This window comes from Rhinoraja longicauda, chromosome 3 (assembly GCF_053455715.1).
Source record: "Rhinoraja longicauda isolate Sanriku21f chromosome 3, sRhiLon1.1, whole genome shotgun sequence".
In the NCBI taxonomy this organism is placed as follows: domain Eukaryota; kingdom Metazoa; phylum Chordata; class Chondrichthyes; order Rajiformes; family Arhynchobatidae; genus Rhinoraja; species Rhinoraja longicauda.
In genome coordinates this window covers 20,444,723-20,466,455 of record NC_135955.1, presented here as the reverse complement: position 1 = coordinate 20,466,455, position 21,733 = coordinate 20,444,723, and the positions used below count along the sequence as shown (strand labels likewise).

General features: G+C 42.4%; 1 protein-coding gene across 4 annotated transcripts in view; it reads left to right on the top strand.

Moving 5' to 3' along the window:
• Positions 1–21,733, top strand: part of LOC144589973 (tyrosine-protein kinase JAK2-like) — a 165,955-nt gene that overhangs the window by 63,056 nt on the left and 81,166 nt on the right. For 2 of the 4 annotated variants that reach the window (XM_078394909.1, XM_078394888.1), the window contains exon 1: positions 9,596–9,807. The exons of the other annotated variants lie outside the window; for them this stretch is intronic. The gene's annotated coding sequence lies outside the window, so the exon portion shown is untranslated. Of the gene's footprint in view, positions 1–9,595; positions 9,808–21,733 lie in introns of those variants that run through there. 4 annotated transcript variants of the gene reach the window in all.

The window sequence follows — 21,733 nt, the reverse complement described above, 5'->3', positions numbered from 1 at the left end:
ACCATCCGCAGCGACATGCACCTGTGCTGAACAAGCAAGGTGCCAGTAATTACTGGGATAGTCTTTTGCACATGCCCCTTTGTTGAGAGGAGCCTTATCTAATAATGTGCAGTCAAATTGAAGATTGTATTTTGCAATGTGTATCTGTGGAGTCGCTGACTGGCCCTAAGTGTAAGTGCGACTACTGCATAAAGGCAATTTTTTAATGCTATAACTGTGGAGAAGAGACAGGGTTTTGGACTGAAGCCAAGCAGCCAGCTTTTTAGAGAAAAATACATTTCAGTTATGAAACAATACTCTAAAAATGGCCTTTAGAGTTTCTACATAAGGATTTATAAGTGGTTATATATTAATCACCCATCAAAAAGACACAACATTTTTGCTCTGACTCATTTCTTGAACCTCTACAGAATGACATTTTCCTCCATAATCAGTTTTGCACGCAGTGCATCACTTAGTCAGTTGTGGCAGAATGACTTTGACTATCCCAACTGGTTGACATGGTGATCAGGAAGAAAAATGTTCTCTTCTATTTGTACAGAATTTCAATTACCTCCATTTACTTCATTTTGCTGTTATTTCTATGTTACAGACTGCAACAAAGAAATAACATGACTTCCATGTATGAATAAACTGTATTTATTCTGTCTGAGGAAGGGTCTCGATCCGAAACGTCTCCCATTCCTTCTCTCCTGAGATGCTGCCTGACCTGCTGAGTTACTCCAGCATTTTGTGAATAAATACCTTCGATTTGTACCAGCATCTGCAGTTATTTTCTTATATAAACTGTATTTATTGGTAGATAGCTTGCATGCCAGAGCAATGATCATAAGATGGAGATCTCTCTGGATAAGACTAGTTATGAAGAGTTTGAAAATTCCATGGAAAAGAGTGAATATTTTTGATAAATATATCTGGGAAGTAAATGGCATGAAGCTGGAAGATGTGCCTGAAGAGTGATTTCTGAGGAGAGGGGCATATTTTTTCAAGAGGGCTTTGATGAAAGTGGATGGACAATGTTTTAAGAGCTTAAAGTGTTGGAAGTAACGTGAGAACATAGCTTGATAGTTCCAAAAGAAGGCGGACACGCTGGGTTGGCTGTGTGTCAACAAGAGCTTTTAGGATGTCGAGACAGGTATTTAAAATGGTAGAAGCAAAGCAACCAATCAATAATATACAAAAGATAGACGCTAAAAGATGGGAGATGATGAGGTGAACTCCGTAGTAAATGAAGATTATACCTCCTGCACCAGTATGTCTGGGAATTGTGCGAGACACGATGCAAAATTACACACAGACAACCAGGAAAGTGGAAGGACCATGACATTGCGGAAGATATCTACAGCAGGACAGAGGTCCTTTATGCCAGGAGGCCATCAAGTGTACCTTCCAGGAGGTGCAGTTGAAGCTATGCTCCAGACTAAGACTTCTCAAAACATAATGGTGCTGTATCATTAGTACAGTGCAAGTAATTTAGCACTGAGCCAAGAGCTGCATGGCTATGGGAAACTGTTGCATGGGAGCGAGTCGGTGATAGATTATTAAAGATTCCTTCGGAGTTTGTATTAGTCCCTGCCAATAAAAGGAAGTGCTTGTGATTGTGCATTTGAGCTGCTGCATTGTTATCAAACTCCAAATGTCCCTCAGGTGAGGCACCTGAGTATAAACTCATAAGTTGAAACAGAATGGGAGCAAAACATAGCAATATTATTACGCTCCTCTCTGGATGCAGATGAATTTCTAGACCATGGTTGTACATTACCCATAAATGTATGGTTTTTGAGATTAAATTAACTCTTGACTGATGCCGATTGCCATTTGCATCTTCAATTAAGGCAGCTATTCAAACATATTCACATGGCATATTTAAAATCAATGAGATTTGTTTATGTTTCCATGTCATACTGAAATATTAATGACTACAATGTGTGGAGAGTAGGAATCTTCCTGACATTTACAGGAAACTTGTTTTTTTACATTTACATTTGCAGGAAACAGATAACAGATAAGGATACACTGAGCACCGTTAGGATAAATGTAGAAACAAGGAACTGCTGATGCTGGCTTACACAAAAGGACACAGTAGTAACTCAGTGGGTCAGACAGCATTGCTGTAGTAACTCAGTGGGTCAGACGGCATTGCTGGAGAATATGAATAGGTGATGTTCTCGTCCAGAAACAACATCTATCCATGTTCTCCAGTGATGCTGTATGACCCGCTGAGTTACTCCAGCACTTTACCATTAGTGTAAACATGGGTTTAATTTGGTGGCAGTATAGTGTAAGGTTGCTACACAAGACCCTGGGCTAGAGATGCAATTTCAAACCTCCCACAGCAGTTGAGAAACTCAATTTCAATAAATTAAATAACTCCAGAATTTAAAATAATATCAACTGGCAGTAATGGTGATTATGAAACCTCTAAGTTGTGGTGAAAATTATTTTTATTCACTAACAACCTTCTGTCCTATTTTCGACCAGGAAGGAAATCTGCCATCTCTACTCGGTCTGGCCAGTACTGACTTCAGACCCAATGTGCCTCACCTGAGGGACATTTGGAGTTTGATAACAAGCGCTAGTAATGACAACAGTGTTGATGTCCCGCAAGTATAGATGAATATAAACAATACTATTTAGATAGTTAGAAAGGGAGAATATAAACCAAACTGTTTCATCGGGCTGTAAATACATTTGTTGGCTTATGCTTCAGATTTCTATGAGGAATTGGATTAGACCAATTTGTGTGGTTTCATTGAATCTTATCTTGATCTGAGTTTGGGATTGGAGTAAAACTCATTAAATTTTATGCATTGCCTTCTCTCTTCTTAACATCTCAAAGACATAATTAATGTGCGTGCAATGGCACTCCGAATGAAAGGAAAATGATAAATTACTTCCTGTACTTATGAATGTAGATTTTTAGTTCCTCGTGATTTCGTATCAGGGAAATCATGAAATTTTCCTTCCCCCAAGGAATAATGAGGTAGTTATTAAGATTGATCCTCATTAACTTGCTGGTGATTTGCTTCCCATCTCAAATGGCCGTTGGATACACATGGATGCAGACAAAGGAGATACCTTGAAGCGGGGAAAAGGGTAATAGAGTTTGAAGGATTTGTGCTGATGGCAGGAGAGTTTCTGGGCATTTCATCAGTTAGTGCTGCCGCCTTACAATCTAGGACTTGGCTTCAATCCTGATCTCAGCTGCTGTCTGTGCGGAGTTTGTGACATGTGCGGAGTTTCTCCCTGTGACCTCATCGATTTTCTCCTGTGTTCCAAAAGTTCAGAGGTTTTTCAAATAGATATTGAAGGTGAGGAGTTTCATGTGATCATAGTTGTAGCAGCACAAAGTTCTTGCTTTAATTTGGAGGATGAGGTTGGAAACACAGAGCTGAATTTTAATCAGGAGGGCATGCATGACTGAATTTCTTGAGTGTCGTGGTGTGACATGGTCACACTCTTGTTTCATTTCAGAAAAATAATTGAACTTCAGTTGCTTGTCCGGTGTTGCAGTAGAACAACTAGTCCAGGAGTTGCCTCACACCTCCTGCCACTGAGGTTCAATGTTACCTGTGTGGACTTTGCATGTTCTCTCTGTGACCGTGTGTGTTACCTCTAGTTGCACTGGTTTAACCCTCTATATTGTGAGTTACTTGGCCATTGTAAATTTCTCCAATATGTAGGTGAGTGGTGGGAATTGCGGGGATGTGGTGGGAATAAAAAGAGATTAGCTAAATGGGTGCTTAATGCTCCATGTGACCTCGGTGGGCAGTAGGGCCTTATTCTGTGCTCTGTTACTCTTGGACTCTATGACATTGCCTTCAGCAAACAACGGCAAGCGTCCAAGTTGCTGACCAATGTTTTCAAGGTCTTTTCCAATGCAAGCAGTCTGTGGGGAGTTGCTGCATTGTTCAAACAACCGATTACTGCATATTCCCTGAAGAAGTTTGTAAAGCCCCCTGAGTTGTCAAAGAGAAGGAAACACTTAAACTGAAAAATCCAATGTTGCTTTATCTACCCACGTGCATCCCCGAGAAGCAGCTGCTGGTTTCATGGTGCAATGATGAATAAATCCGATAGCTTTAACTGACATTAAAACTGCAAAATTGAATCATTGCTTTTTATATTAAAGGAGAGCTAATGGTCAGATTCGATGATCAAGTGATGCTGGTTTGGTTCAGGGTTTGTTATATTTTTGTGTTTCTGCTTTGTGTTGGTGGATTGTTGATGAGTAAAGGTCAAGACAGAAGCGACATTAATTAACTGTTAAAATACCAACTATATTCTGGCAATCCATGGATTGGAACTTTGTAGATAGACTGAGCTGCGTTAAAGGATGCTGTTTGTTTCTTGAAATTCATTAGTTGAGATAAATTGGTGGTCCTCACAAGATCCCGGTTAATTTACTGGAATTATATTCACTGGAATTTAGAAGGACGAGAGGGGATCTTATAGAAACATAAAATTATTAAGGGATTGGACAGGAAAAATGTTGCCATGTTGGGGGAGTCCAGAACCAGGGGTTACAGTTTAAGAATAAGGGGTAGGCCATTTAGTACTGAGATGAGGAAAAACATTTTCAACCAGAGAGTTGTGAATCTGTGGAATTCTCTACCACAGAAGGCAGTGGAGGCCAATTCACTGGATGTATTCAAGAGCGAGTTAGATATAGCTCTTAGGGCTAACGGAATCAAGGGATATGGGGAGAAAGCAGGAATAGGTACTGATTCTGGATGATCAGTCGTGAACATATTGAATGGCGGTGCTGGCTCGAAGGGCTGAATGGCCTACTCCTGCACCTATTTTCAATTTTTCTATCCAAAGAGTAACTTTTGAACTTTACAACTACTTGAAGTGGAATGTTCCTGCTTGATAAATGTTGGTCTACTTAATAATTTGAATGCCCAATGCAGTTAGTCTTAAAGTTTGTACTTCAGGATTTGAAGAAGAAAGCTTGTAGTTTAGCCAGTTTACTTGGGAGCTCTTGGTAATAATTAATAATGAAACTGGAAAATTGGGCCAAGATATCTGTGGAGAGAATCGTAGTTAATATTTCAGGTCAGTGACTCCCCCAGCTGAACAGTCAGTGACCTCAAACTAACACTGGAGAAGCTGCCACGGAATCTTGCCCAGCAATTCATGATGGAATTTCTGAGTCATGATTCTGTCCCTGTTATTGTATCAGGACTTTCCGTGTCAATCAACACATGGAACTGATCACGCTTCGCTTTAACACTCTGACAGTTTGTATTAACAATATTGATGGGCTTGCATTTAGATTTCTGATTGGTTTTCCTTCCTTGACTAATTTGGGGCTAGAAGTAGGATGGTGAATGTTTCATGGCTCCAAGTTGTCATGGTCTAAAGGCTCAACACTACAGACAGGTGATGCAGCCAATGGATCAAATGGATTTGACAATTCAAACTATCCTTAAAGTCAAAAATAGATGAGGCGAAATTTGGGAGGCCACATATAGTACATATCCAACTGTGGGATACATGATTAGCAAAATTTCAAACATTTCATCGCTCATTTCAATACATTGTTTACGATACCATACATTGCAGTCCTCACACTCAATGGCTTGTTGCTTCCACTTTACCGCCTTACTACATACACCACATGGGTACTTGAGGGTGTGAGGACCAGGATTGGCATTGATATCCCCGGATAACAGTAACACGAGCAAACTCAGATGGGTGGTACTATTCAGGTCCTTAATGGCAAAACTGTGGTTATGACTTGTTGATGACATAAACAATAAATGGAACAAGCTCTCCGGCATGCCTTCAGTGATGTTCAAAGGTGAATCAAAAAAGGAGGGACATGCCCAGTGATCCCTATCCAAAATGATGGGCGAGTCGAGTTTTATTGCTGACGAGATGTCCAAAAGCATAACAATCTTTAGAATTTTTGAAGTCTTTAGAAGGCACATATAATTCAAAATGGCTAATGTAAGGTGAGGAGTCCCCATGGTTGATTGATGTCAAGGCCAAAGTACAGCGAGCAAAATTCCAGCGACTTTGTAGAAAAGTTAAAAGTTCACCAATTTACACACAACGCAGTACAATACTTCAAATTGGCTGACGCCGAAAATTTACAACACTGCTGCATCACATCAAAAAACGTCGGAAAATATTCAAAGAAACGTTAAAAGTGGAAAATGCACGGCCCAGCATAAGCTTGAAGCGATAAAAAAAATCCTGTAAACTCAGGAAACTTGGATGGCAAAACATAATCGCTAAAAATTTGGATTAAAAAAGATAGCCCAGAGCTATCTGAAAATTCACTTCCCACCTGCATCTCGGGTTGTGGTCAAGCCATTCACTCCAATTCCTTCTCTCTGGAGAGGTGGCGGCAGGGAGTGGGCATTTGGGACATGACAATCCAGCACTCTTGCCTCTTGACTCCATCCCGAAGGGGTGGGCATACAGGTGAGGAGGAATTTGATCGGCAGATGGGTGGATATCTGCCCATAATGTCCCCTATCCATGTTCTCCAGAGATGCTGCCTGAACCGCTGAGTTATTCCGAAGGTAGACACAAAAAGCTGGAGTAACTCAGGGGGTCACACAGCATCTCTGGAGAAAAGGAATAGGTGATGTTTTGTGTCTAAATCGGGTCAGCGGAAATGGAAATAAGAGATATAGACGGTGATGTGGAGAGATATAGAACAGTTATTCCAACACTGTGTTCATGAATATATTAATAGGATGCAGGCATAAGTCATTTGGACCCTGGGCATTCTCTACTGTTGAATAAGATTACTGCTGAAGGTCCAGCCAGCCTACTACAGTAACCCAAATTCTTCATTCTCACCGACCCTAAATCTTTCATCCCCATTATTCCTCAGAAATATATTCACCTTCATCTCAAAGATTTCATGAACTCTGCATCCATTTTCTTTGTGGGATGAAATTTCCATAGATTTGCAACCCTCTTCCAGAAAAAAATATTCAGTCTTGAATGACTGAACCCATGTGTTAATCGATGAAATAATGATTGCTTGATTAAACATATAGGCGATATGTTTAACTATTTTCAGTGTGATTTATTTGTTTCTTGTGAGATAATACCATGGGTTTGAAAGCGCAGTTTTTAGATCCTTTTCTGCTGCGGAGCAAAGAAAATGTGCTGCATTTATTGACTACATAGTAATATACATGCTGATTAGGACAGTTTAGTTTATTATTGTCACTGTCCGAGGGACAGCAAAAAGTTTTCTGTGTGCTATCCAGTCAAAGAAAAGACTCTACATGTTTACAATCAATCCTTCCACAGTGTACTGATGCAGGATAAAGGATATGACATTTGATGCAAGGTAAAGTTTGATAAAAATCCATTAGAGATAGTTCATAGAGTGAGGCCAAATGTAGATTGGAGGAACAGCACCTTCCATTTTGCTTGGGCAGCTTATATTCCAATGGTATGAATATTGATTTCTCTAACTTCAAGTAAACCTTGCATCTCTTCTCTCTCCGTCCCTCCCCCACCCTAGACATTGTACTAGTTTCAATGTCATCCTGGTGAGTTTCATTGTTTCTAACTCGTTGAGTTACTCCAGTTTCTTGTGTCTATCTCAGAGATAGTTCAGAGGTCTCCATTGAGGTAGATGGGAAGTCAGGGCCAAACTCTACCTGGTGCGAGGCCAGTTTAGTTGCCTGAAAACAGTTGGGAGGGAACCGTCCCTGAATCTAGAGGTATGGGTTTTCAAACTTCTGTATCTCTTGCCTGATGGAAGAGGGAGTGACCAGGGTGAGACTGATCCCTGATAATGCTGGTGGCATTGCCAAGGCGGCATAAAGTGTAGAGGGAGTCCTTCGAAGGGAGGTTGGTTTGTGTGATGGTCTGAGCTATATCCACAACTCTGCAATTTATTGCGGTCTTGGATAGAGCTGTTGCCCAAACATGCTGTGATGCATCCCAATAAAATGCTTACTATGGCGCATCTGTAGAAGTTGGTGAGAGTTGCTGGGGACATACTCAACTTCCTCAGCCTTCTAAGGGAATAGAGTCATTGTGTTCATGGCCATCGCTTTGGTGTGGCTAGTCCAGGACAAATTGCTGGTGATATTTATTCCTAAGAACTTAAAGCTTTCAGCATCTCTACTTTGGCACCATCAATTTATGTGTGTATACTGCTTTACTTCCTGACATCAATCACAATCTCAGTCTTGCTAACACTGAGGGAGAGATGGATATCTTGGTACCGATTTATAAGGTTCTCACTCTCTATTCTGCACTCTATCTCATCATTGTTTGATTACCCACACAACTATGGTGGGGATGCCATCTGTGAAACCTGTAAATTGAGTTGGATTGGTATTTGGTTGCACATTCATGAGTACATGAGGAGTATAGCAGGGGGTTGAGAATGCATACTTGTCGGGCATCAGTTGAGGATTATTGTAGAGAATGATTGGTCACCTATTCTCACTGATTGTAGTCGATTGGTCAGGAAGTTAAGGATCCAGTTACAGAAGGGAGTTGTGTCACCAAGTTCCACGAGTTTGGAGATGAGCTTGGTTGGGATAATGCTATTGAAAGCAGAGCTGCAGTCTACAAATAGGAGTCTGACGTAGATCCTTATTCAGTTGTTCCACAGATGAGTGCAGGGCTGGGAAGATGGCATCAACTGTAGACTTATTGTGGCGGCCGATGAACTGTAGTGGATCAAGTTTGCTTGGTAGACTGGATTCAATGTGCGCTATAACCAGCTTCTCGAAGCACTTCATGAAGGTGGATGTCAAGGCCACTAGATGGTAGTTGGAGACGCATGAGATCTTGCTTTTCTTTGACACAAAGCTGATGGTGGTCTTCTTGAAGCACGTGGGTACCTTCGAATGGTGTAGGGAGAGATTAAAAATGTCCGTGAACACTCCCACTAGTTGGTCACAGCCAAGGACCTTGTCTGGGCCTGTTGTTTTTCATGGGTTCATCCTGAGGAAGGCTGATCTAACTTCTGCAACTGTGAAGTTGCAGAACTTCACTGGGATAAAGGCACACTTGAGTCTGATGGGCCGAATGTCATCACCCTTTTGGCTTTCTGCTCAAAGCGAAAACAGAATGCATTGATCATCAGTGAGGGCTGCACTATCACCAACGATATGTATGCAAACATTGCGAAATAAACGAAAATCATAGCCAATACTCTATTAATACCTGCATGAATATTCCTTCATCAAATTTTCAAGCACAAGATGGAGCCAACCACCTTTACTGTAAAATGTCGCTGGGACCACTTTGTGGTTGAGTTCCCATGCGTAGGTGTTTCCTTTTGCCTGGCTTTTTCATTTTACATCCATCCTATCAAACACGAAAGAATAAGGGGAAGTTAATAATTGTGCATGATCGCACGTTCACACCTGAAACACACAATCGGTCATTTTTGGGAAGAGGGAATCGGTGAAGTCTGTTGCTCAAAACAATTGAGGTCAAGCAGAGGTTAAAAGTATACTTGAATGGTTATAACCATTAACCGGTTATCGTTGTGTGTGAGAGGACAGTTAAAGGAAGGGGAGGAGACCAGCTACTGCTGCTCCAGCTCTCTAATCTCCACAAGACAAATGTTACAGACTGATACGAGCCGAGGGTTGGTTTGTTTACCAGAGTTTCAGAGCTGCGTGCTCATTTCCAGCTTGCTGAAGACTGCCACGACCACTGAACCAAATTGTTAAAAGCTTAAATGTAACAAATATACTCTACATTTTCAGTTTTACAATGGACCGTTTACCAAGGAATATAAATGAGTGAAAATTCTAGTTTGAGAAACATGACTTCAAATGCAGCAACTTTATTTTGGCTAATGTGAGTTTTGCCCTCTGTGAATTATTTTCTTTTAGCACTCAGTTTATTGCTGATTTTGCTTGTAAAACTTGTGTAAAACTTTTTAATGTGTTTTTGTACTAAACTTCAGTTTTTGCCCACATTTTTATTCTCTTGAGTGCTTTTTGTCCATTGTTCTATATCAGACTTCCAATGGAATCTTTACCAGTCCATTTTACATTAACCAAATTAGTTACTTTAAATCCAAAATGTTTAAAGATTTTTCAAAAGAAATACGCAGCTCCATTTAACAGAAAGAAACAGGAACTTGAGTTGCACTTTTGTTAAACGCTAATCTTAACAAGCTTCCTTCTACTTTCAAGCTTTATGATTTCCTTTCCAATTTGTTGAATATATTTTCTGGCTAGTAATCCTACAGGGGACAAAGGTCCATGATTCCACCTGGTACATTGAGTTAACCATTTTCTAACATAAAGTGGGTGAAGAATGAGTGAATTTGCACTCTTGATAATAGTTTTGCAGAGACTACCATCTTATTTCCTCTTTTGTTTGGTAAAGTTCGAGTCATTTTACATGGAACTTAGACATATTTCTTTACATTTGCAAATTATATGGAAAAGGCATTAATTATTTACACCTTTACCAGAAGTGCTTAAAAATGCAAAACAGAAATACATATGCAGATTTTGGGTTCTAGACATCTGCATGCTCAGTAATTGTTGTGCATAGTAGAACATTCAAAACTACTGGAAAAGCCACCCAAGTTTTAATTATCTCGCTTGTTGCACACCTAGAATTCCCCAATTTTTCTCTTTATAATTATTCATTACTGCACTGGGCGGATGAATAAAACAACATTTACAAGTTTTGACTAATTTAAAATTAGGTGTAAATTAGTAATCTTGTGTAATTGTGTGTACTGTATCATGCATATTTCCTGCCATACTTAAAATGTTACACTCTAATGTAGCTGCTAAAATGCATTGAGTAACTTGTCGTACAATCTGCAATGGTTCAACAGTAGCTTTGTTTAGTAATTTTATTTCTGGGGAAGCTATTGTAAAGAGTTAATGAAGTAGAATTATTACATTGGTAGTTTCAGGCGGAGCTTTTTTTAATTGGTAAGCATGAAAACATGTCAATGCTGTGCCATTGATCTTCTGCAGCAATCTATGAGGAGATAAGCCTCTGAATTTGGAAGGTTTTAGATTCAAGACCCACTCCAAAGAGTTTCTGTATATTGTGTTCATACAAGTTCCGAGCAGAGCAATCCCATCATCCCATATACCCCCTCCTTATATCATCTAGTAACTGACTGTTCACTTGCTGCCTAATATATCCCACCCCTTGACAGGTGCCATTGTAACAAGATAATCAATGTTATTCACTTCACCTGTCAGTGGTCATAATGTTTCGGTTCATCAGCGTATAACCAGCGTTATATTGTGGAAGTTCTTGCAGAAATATTTGCATCAATGTTAGCCATAGATGAAGTTCCAAAAGATTGGAGGGTGACTAATGTTGTACTGTTAATTAAGAAACGCAGCAAGGACATGCCAAGGAACTACAGGCTGGTGAGCCTGACGTTAGTGGTGGGAAAGTTGCTGGAAGGGTTACTTAGGGATAGGATCTACCAACATTTAGATAGGCATGGACTGATTTGGGGTAGTCAGCATGGCTTTGTGCATGGGAAATCATGTCTCACAAATCTATCCAAACATTTTTTCAAGAGGTCACCAAGAGATTGATGAGGGCAGGCCAGTGGACGTTGTCTGTATGCACTTAAGCAATGTATTTGACAGGTTCAACATGACTTGTATGGAAGGTTAGATCGCTTGAAATCCTAGGTGAGCTAACACTTGGATTCAAAACTGAAGAAGGAAGTCAAAGGGTAGTGCAGAAGGTTGTATTTCTGATTGGGGGGCTGTAAGCAGTGGTGTGCTTAGTATTGTCTAACTTGCATTCAAAATGGATGTGCCACTAAATGTTCTATTGTCCAAATCAGCCCCAGATACTCTGGAAAACATGGCCACTAATTACTTTACCAGGAAAATGTATGTGGTTAATGTTGCCAGTTAATCGTATGAAATGTTGTGTAAAACACCAAATTGCTGGAGGATCTCAGCAGGTCAGGCAGTATCTGTGGAGAGAAATGGACAGACAACATTTTGAGTCAGGACCCTTCAGACAGGTTCAAGTGACCCACTGAATTTCTCCAGCGGTCAGTTTTTTTACTCAAGGTCTAGTCTCTTGTGTGTACAAAAAATAGTCTGTTACTTAGGAAGCTTCTGAAAAATTCCAATATGCAATTCCATTATAACAAATCAGATTCAGATCTTGTTTGCATTCAGTTATCTATGACCAGTTTTGCACCCTGAGTGCTCCAGGCATGCAAAATTAACTTTTTGAAGACAGTTAATTTGATCAACTAGTTCTCTTTGTTTACTGTTTTTAAATGGTGTGGTTCTTCAATCCACAACTGTGCAAGATTGCCAGGCTACAAGCTAGTCTTTGCCAGATTAGCTCCTTTCTGGTGCTTTCAGACAAATGGTACCTTTGTCTTGTGGCCAGTGAGCCTGTGCTATATTCTAAAAGAAAGCTTGGTTCAATATGTGCAAGGGCAATTTTGTTTTATGGTTTGTTAAAAGTAATATTTGGCATACAATGTTGGAAACTTGACAAATGTTGTATTTACGAGTGGATCTGCCAATGGATTGTGGAAGTCAGTCTTCACTGACAGCTTGCTAGATGAGTCCTTGAGAACATCAGGAGGAGCAGAAATTTAAATGAAATAGAATTAGATCATTTAGGTGCCAATGGACGTGCTGATTAGCATTTTAACAATTTAAGATCAACCATGAAAAGAAAGTTTGCATTAACCTAGTACTTTTGTCCCCAGAACATCTAACAGCAAAACACCATCTCTATCGCTCCTGATCTGTGAGCAATTTGGTTGCAGAAATGATAAAATGAACTGTGAAACCCTTTGTCTTGTTAGCCTGAATGCCAGCAGTATCCATCCTACACGGTGGTGCAGGAGTTGGTGTTATCCCTAAACCGAATCAGGAAAACAGATATGATTTGGTCTTGGGTGTTATCTGTGTGAGATTTGAACATTTTTCTCCATGATTGTTCGGGTTTCTGCCAGGCGCTCCAGTTTCCTTTTGCATCCAAAAGATGTACTGGTAGGTTAATTGGCAACTGGCTAAAGTAGATAATTGGTAAAAGAATCATAGGAGAGTTGATGGGCATGTGTGAGAAATTTAAGTGGCAGGGAAATAACGAGAGGGGAATCCTGGAATGCACTGCTGCAAACTGACACAAACCTGATGGACCAAATGCTTTCCTTATGCATGATTGTCAGAAGCTCAGTATCCGTTTGGCAGCACTGCATTATGTTGTTGGCTGCCTTGTCCAATAAAATAAGGCATCTCCCTTCAAATGTCAGCCTGGGGCAAATGTGTTTACATTATGGATTGAATTTAAATCCGCAAATATTTGGACTCCACCAGTTATGACTGAGTAAGCAAAACATGAACAATGCAAATGATTTATTGTGGTGATGAAGAACAGGATGCCAAACCTTGATAGGGAAGGTTTTATTATTTTTAATCAGATGCTTCTAATTCTGAAATGAGTAGAAGAACAACTCATCACTTGCACACACGCAAGCCATCAATATGGCTGAATTGTAATCCAATTGAAGTCCAATCAGCAATGCAAGTATTTGGATGTTAAATAGATCTTTTGAAGTAGGAACATTTTTCCTGCCTCTTGAGTTTTAGCTGTAGTGAAAAGCAGTCATACAAATTCAAAACCTAATACTATGGATTATAATGTTTAATTCCTTTTTTATGCTGCTGCGTCACTTCATTGATGGTCTTTTATATTACAAAATATTTTGATATTCACAGTTTTACTTCGTCCAACCCAAAAACATTCGCTCAGCTAAATGTCGTTTTTTTCTCCTGCTCTTTCTTTTCTCTCCGTGTTTTTCTCTCTGAAACTTTTTTCCTGCCTCTTGAGTTTTAGCTGCAGTGAAAAGCAGGCGTACAAATTCAAAACCTAATACTATGGATTACAATGTTTAATTTCTTCTAAAAGTATGGTCCATAGATTGATGGTGATTGGCAAGAGAACCAAAGTTAACATAAAGCTCAGCTGCATTTGATGGTTTGCATGTGTGCAAATAATGATATTAATAATCATAATCATAATAGTAATTTATTAGCCAAGTATGTTTTGCCACATACGAGGAATTTGATTTGCCATACAGTCATACCAATAAAGAGCAACAAGACACCCAAATAATTTTTTTACATGAACATTCACCACAGTGACTCCCCCACATTCCTCACTGTGATGGAAAACAAAAAAAGGTCAACCTTCTTCCCTTCGTTCTTCTCCTGCGGTCGGGGCACTCAAACCTTCCGTTGTCAGGGCCACCTTGGCCTCCCATAGCCGGCGGTCAAGCCCTCCACGCCAGGGCGATCAAGCCTCCGCATCGGGGGAATCTCGGCTCTCCAGGGCCGGGCAGTAGGGGCTAGTCAAACCTCTTACGACTTTGGAGCTTCCCGACATCAGCCTCTGCCCGAGACTGCGAGCTCCTCGATGTTGAAATCCGCAAGCCATGGTTGGAGCGTCGATCCAGGCAAGGGATCGCAGGCTCCGATGGTAAGTCCACAGCCCCGTGGTGAGACCCAAAGCCAGTCTCGAGCAAGGCCACCAGCTCCATGATGTTAGGCCACAGAACGACCAGAGATAAGATCCGGAAAACAATCGCATATCCGGCAAGATAAGAGATTCAAAAAATTTCCCCCAAACCCCTCCCCCACCCCCACGGAAAGCAAACCAGAGAACATTAACACATACTTTTAAAACACACTAAAAATCAAAAAAAGACGAAAAGACAGACAGACTGTTGGCGAGGCTGCCATCGCTGATGGCACCACCCAGTGATATTGTTATTGTTGTACTCATTTCAGAACTGGAAGCATCTGATTCTGAAAGAATTATAGTTAAAACTTTTTCTCCATTAAGAATCATAGATTGCAACGTGCAAAAGGCCCTTTGTGGTCCTGCCAACTATCAAGTATCAACAAACAACACCAATCCTACACTAATCGCATTTTTCCTCTTGCATTATCAATCTCAAGCCCCTCCCTCTCCCCACCACCCCTTCAAACTATGGGTAATTTACAATTACATTAGCCAATTGCTCATCCAATGCTGTTCTAAAAGTTAAAAACCAAATAAACAGGAAATGAAAGAAATACCAAGCAGGTCAAGCAACATTTGTGGAGAGAGGAAGAGTGTTAACATTTAAGATCAATGACCCTTCTTTGGAGCTGATTGACCTGAAATGTTAATTCTGTTTCTCTTTCCACAGATGCTGCCTGCCCTGTTGAATGTTTATTTTCACGACCGGAAGTTGTTTATTTTTTACACAAACTACATTAAAGAGTCCAATTTTAGTTGTAAGGAGTTGCTCTGCATTGGTATACTTAAGTAATGTATACTGGAATGAGTAACCATTTGGTATTTTGTGCCAGAACTGCTTAAAGCAGAAGTGGAGCAGAGAAGAGTAGTAATAGCCTGCATGGCTGAGAGAAGGCCACTCAAGCGCAAGATGACATTTAGTACAAAGTGCAAAGTATGCACTCTGTTAGAAGCAAAGAGGAGAAATTATATGAACTAAACAGAATGGTGCTGAAGGGTGTGCGGGAACGGAGGGGAACTGGATTACAAATCTATAAATTCTTGATCGTGCAGGGTATGATTAGAAAATCAACGACCGCAAGCCATGGATTCAAATATTGGACTAAAGATACCGGGGGCATATTATCTGTGGAATGATGATGAGGTGGAGCATGCAAAGACAATTGTGGCTTGCAAATGAGAAATGAACAGGCAACAACAGCAATTTACACTGATAAAAAGAATGACCAGTTTGAATAGGTATGTTAAGGTGCTTTGCATAAAACTGGATTAGATGTAAATGGACTGGATGAACTGCATGGTGCTGTGCCCCAAATGTTTTTATTATTTTGCATAATTACACAAAATAAGGAAACTCCCAGTGATGGAAAGCTTGGATAGCCATTGATTACCTTCCTTTTTTCCACATTCTTGCATTTTGTCACAGTTGCTTAGAAATATTGTTGCAATGCTATTGTATATGGTATGGCGAGTCGAATCTATGGTAGAAATTAACCATGCCTACGAACTCCTGCAGCCCTTTTACTGTGGTAGGCCTGGGGAAAGCCCGGATAGCCTCCACCTTCTCTGGCAAAGGGACAGCGCCGGCAGAGGTAATTCTGTGACCTAGAAAATCGAGAGCAGGCAGGCCGAATTGACATTTGGAGGGTTGAATAATGAGCCCGTGGTCTTGGAGCCGCTGGAACACGGTCCGCAAATGGGCCTGGTGTTCTTGCACTGAGGGGCTGGCTACCAGGATGTCGTCTAAATAAATAAACACAAAGGGTAAACCCCTGCCCACGCGGCCCATCAGTCGCTGGAAAGCCTGTGCCGCGTTCTTTAAACCGAAAGGCATACGCAACCATTCAAACAACCCGAACGGAGTAATAGTTGCAGTTTTTTGTATGTCCTCCGGTCGCACCGGAATCTGATGGTATCCTCGCACCAAATCGATTTTGGAAAACACCACCGCTCCTTCCAGTCCAGATGAAAAGTCCTGTAGGTGCGGTATGGGGTAGCGATCAGCCGTGGTGACAGCATTGAGACGCCGATAATCGCCACATGGCCTCCACCCCCCAGATGCCTTGGAGACCATGTGTAACGGCGAGGCCCACGGGCTGTCAGACTGACGAACAATTCCCATTTCCTCCATCTTCCTGAACTCCGCCCGTGCCACCACCAGTTTGTCTGGCGGTAGTCTCCTGGCCCGAGCGAAAACGGGAGGGCCTTCAGTGCGGATGTGATGGACTACACCGTGCTTAGCTGAAGGTGCGTCAAAACGTTGGACGAGCAGCTCTGGGAACTCTGCCAGAATCGCAGCATACGAGTCGGGGGCCGCGACGACGGCCTGGACAGTAGGGCTGGGCGAGGAGGCGATTGCCGGAGCGACGTGCTCGTCTTCAGCAGCGGGTCGGAGGTCGTTACCGCGGACATCAGGAACCAGTGAAAAAGCCCAGAGAAAATCTGCGCCCAGGATCGCTTGTTTGACGTCGGCTATGATGAATGGCCATTCGTACGTGCGGAGGCCTAAAGCAAGGGACATCTTCCGTGTGCCGAAAGTGCGAATTGGGCTGCCGTTAACCGCGATGAGGGTGGGACCTGTCTTACCCGATCTGGTTTCGAGGTCGGTCGGCGGCACTATGCTGACGATGGCTCCGGTGTCTACCAAAAATTCTGTGTCCGTGAATCGATCATGGACATAGAGGCGTCGGTTCTGGCCAATCGTAACTGCCCCTATGTACGATCGGCCGAGGCATTTCCCGCGAAGGTACAAGGCAAACGACAGTTGCGGGATTCGTTACCCCATCGTAGGTGATAATAGCACCAGCCGCGCTTGTGCGGATCTTTTTGGCGGGCTTTCGGGGAATTGGCGGGAGACGTGGCGCCATCTTTCCGTCGCTGTGGCGTGGTCACCGATGTCGAGACTTTGTTGATGGAATCACTGGCCTTGTTTTTTCCCGCTATGAGCGCGTCCGCTTTCGCTGCATATGCTTCGGGGTCCTTAAAAGAACAATCCGTAAGCAGCAGTCGGACATCCTCGGGAAGTTTCTCGCGGAATGCCTGTTCAAACATCGGGCAATCCGTATGCTCACCGGCTAGCACCATCATTTCAGCCATGCGGACGGAAGGCAGTTGGTCTCCAAGCTCCGGTAGGTGCAGAAGTTTTGCCGCACCACCGTGCTTATTTAACCCGAAGGTTCGCAGTAATGCCTTCTTCATGGTTTCGTATTTGTCTTCCGCAGGTGAAGTTATGATAAACCGCATCATGCGCTTGGTTGTGTCCGGCGATAGGGCGCTGACGAGGTAGAAGTACTTCGTGGAATCGTCCGACACCTTCTTTATGTGGAATTGAGCCTCGGCGTGGATAAACCAAGCTTGCGGTGCGTACGTCCAAAATAACGGAAGATGAACGCCTGCCGCGCCTGACTCCGGTGTGCCCTGCTCGGTCATCGTCAACGAGGCGTCGGGTTCCTGCTCAGTTGGTGATCGTCCAGATCACGTTCGGGGTCACCAATATGGCGAGTCCGAAACTTGCTAGTTGTAGACGAAGTTTATTGCAGCCGCAATACACGAATACAGAATCAAAACAACAAGTTACAGGACAACCAATATAAACTTACTGTCTTCCTTGAAGACTTCGCCGAACTGCTAAAAACGGGCGCCAAACGCGCACCTGACATCGCTGGCCAATCAGCGATGTCGTTTGCTGGACCAATCCTCATGGTCGCGTTCCCTCGCTGGCCAATCCGAGGGTTCGACGACCTGGACCATTCTCTATGGTCGCTACAATGGCATGAATAATAGTAACACCACGTTGTGCTCTATCTCTCTCCCACTGAATGGAATGGATTTGAGGAGACGGAGTATACGTTGGCATAACTATGTAGCATCTTTAACATTTCTGGCTGGGGATTCAAATTGTCCAGCAACGACTGCTGAATTGTATTCATTCCCTCTTCACCACAAACTGGTTTATATTTAGTTTCACAGATTTTTCAGCAAAATGTGAGAAGATGATTGGGAGCTCTCTGCATGAAAAGTTACGTGGATCATTGTTTGAGAACCAGTATCAGTGTAATAAGCAATGATATGTGTTCCCGAAACAAAATACATTATCTTTTCCTAGTTTGTTAAGCATTCATCATCATTCTCAAATGGTGTATTGTAATTTGCTAATATGCTAAGATTTGCTGGCAAGCTTCTATTAGTAGTCGTGAGGAAAGCGGACACATGCTGTTATGAGGTTATAGGTAAAAGCTTATACCTGTTAACTGGTTTCTTGTGAAGAGAAGGTCAGTAGATGCATGTTTTTGGGAGGCGATGTTGAAATTGGATATTAAAAAGTTAATACTCATTGCGTTATTCCTGTATCGAAATTCAACATCTTCCAAATAGCTCAGAGATCTAACACACGTATTTCATAGCAATGTCTACACTCTTGAAGTACTTAAAAGTTAAGAAAAGGAGGTTCTTTGGCCCACTGTGTCAGTGTTAATAGAAAAGGAGCTGTCCCACCTTCCAGCATCAGAATTATGGCCCTGCAGGTCCTGACTTGTTGCTTACACAACCAAGTACTGTTTAAAAGTAGCGAAGGTACCTTCCCCTATCACCCTCTCGGCCCCTGTGTTTCACACTCCACTCACAATGCCTTGGCCTTTTATTAATCACTTTGAATCAATTCACTTGTGTCATTGGCTGGAATGTGCATTGGGATCTCCTCTGGCTCTGAAAGGAGTTTCACTGATATGAGTTTTTGGGGGCATAATGGTTCAACTGTTAAAAAACAAAACAAACTGCAAATAAAAACAGAAACTGCTGGAAACACACAGCAGGTCAAGTCAAGTCAATTTTATTTGTATAGCACATTTAAAAACAACCCACGTTGACCAAAGTGCTGCACATCTGATTAGGTCGGGCAGCATCAGTGGAAAGAGAAACAGATAGCATTCAAGGTTTTGTTTTTGCTCTCTCAACCCTTTCCCTATCTATCTTAAAAAATTCCTATCACTATTTAACGTTTTCCAATTCTGCTTTTGGGGCCATTGACATGAAATGGCTCAGTCCGCCTGAACCTATCTGGTCTCCCGGTTGCTACACACTTTAATTCTCCTTCCCATTCCCACACAGACCTTCTTCAATAGACCTTTCTGTCCTAGGTCTCCATTGTCACATGCAAATTGGAGGAACAGCATCTCATGTTTCGCTTGGGCAGCTTACAGCCCAGTGGTGTGAAGATTGATTTCTCTAACTTTGGGTAGCCCCGGCATTTCCTCTCTCTCTATCCCTCCCCCACCCAAGTTGCGCAAGCTTCGTGTTTTCACCCAACAAACAACTAACCTGTTTCCTTTATCATCGTTACCTTTTTGCTTATCTTTCATTCATTGTTCTTTATCTCTCTGCATTATCATCTATATCTCTCGTTTCCCTTATCCCTTACCAGTCTGAAGAAGGGTCTCGACTCGAAACGTCACCCATTCCTTCTCTCCAGAGATGCTGCCTGTCCTGCTGTTACTCCAGCATTTTGTGTCCATCTTTGGTTTAAACCAGCATCTGCAGTTCCTTCCTACATAGGTTATAGGTGAATATAGGTGAAGGAAGGGGGGAGTTGCAAGTGAACCTTATCTGGAAGGGCTGTTAGAGCTCTTGGATGGAAGTGAGGGAGGAGGTGTAAGGACCTGTAAGGATCTTTTGCGGCTGCAAGGGAAAGTGCCTGGGGAGGGATGGTTCGGAAGGGAAAAGCACAGTAAGGGGTTTCAGAGGAAGTGTTCTCTATGGAATGCGGAAAGAGTTAGGGACAGGAAGATGACTGGCGGTGGGATCACATTGAAGGTGGCAGCTGATCAGTGGGGGAGCAGGACCGAGAACAGAAACAGATGAGATACATGTAAGGCCTCCGTCCTCAACAGCAGGCAGGAAACCATGTTTACTGAAGAAAATCCCTCCGTCTCCCCCCTTCACCCGTATCCACCTATCACTTTCTAGACTTTACCCCATCCCACCTCTCTTTTTCTGGTGATGGGTCCCAGCCCGAAACGTCATCTGGTCCCTTCACGCTGCCTGAGGACTCCAGCACTTTGTTTGTAATTGGAATTGGAATTGATTTTATTAGACGTATGAAAACAAAACAAGTATGTAAATCATTTGAGGAATTTGATTTGCCGTACTGTCATACCAAAAAAGCAACAAAACACGCAACCACATAAAAATGTAACATAAACATCCATCATAGCGCCTCCTCCACATTCCTCACTGCGATGGAAGGCAATAATGTCATCTTCTTTCCTCCTTTTTCTCCCGCGGTCGGGGAAGTCGAACCATCTGCAGTTGGGGTGTTTGAAGCTCCTGCAGCCGGCGATCGAACTCCAACGTCAGGGCGATCGATGCTCCCGCGATCGGGGTGGTTAAATCTCCTATGGCTTGGAGCTCCCGAAGCCAGTCCCTAACCTGGGACCGCGAGCTCCACGATCTTAAGTCCGCAGGCTCTTGCGGTTGGAGCTTCCAAGTCGATCTCTGGCAAAGGGACCACCAGCTCCAAGATATTAAATCCACAGCCTCCCATGGTTGGAGCTCCCAAGGTCGATCCCCAGCAAAAGGTCACCAGCTCCACGATGTTAGGCCACAGTACAGACGGAAATACGGTAAGGAAAAAGTCGCATCTTCGTCGAGGAAAGAGATAAAAAAAGTTTCCCCCACCCACATAATATGAAACTAAAGATCCACTAAAACAACATTTAACTACAGACTAAAAAACAACAAAGAGATAAAGGGACGAGGCAGACTATTGGCAAGGCAAGCCAGCCATTGTACGGTGCCACCCAGTGGCTGAGATTTTGCTCATATTACATTGTCATAGTTTGTTAAACATTAGTCACCAACAATCGAGCACCCATTTGTATGTTTCCATTTTGTTCTTGACCAAGATTTGATGCAAAGTGTGACATGATGGTGCAGTAGTGAAGCAGTAAAGTGGTAAACATTGCCCAGTCCTTCACAGGTTCTGACATCGCCACCATCAAAGGGATTTACAGGAGTCGCTGCCATTTTGAGACAGCGAACATCATCAGGGATCCACAACACCCTGAGCACACTCTTATTTCACTCCTGCCATCGGGAAGAAGATATACAAGCCTGAAAGCTGTAAGGTGCAGATTCAGGAACAGCTTCGTCCCTGCAACCATTAAGCTATTAAACACTATAACCTCCAAATAAGCTCTGAACTACATAGGCTTGGGGACATTCGTTTTGTCTT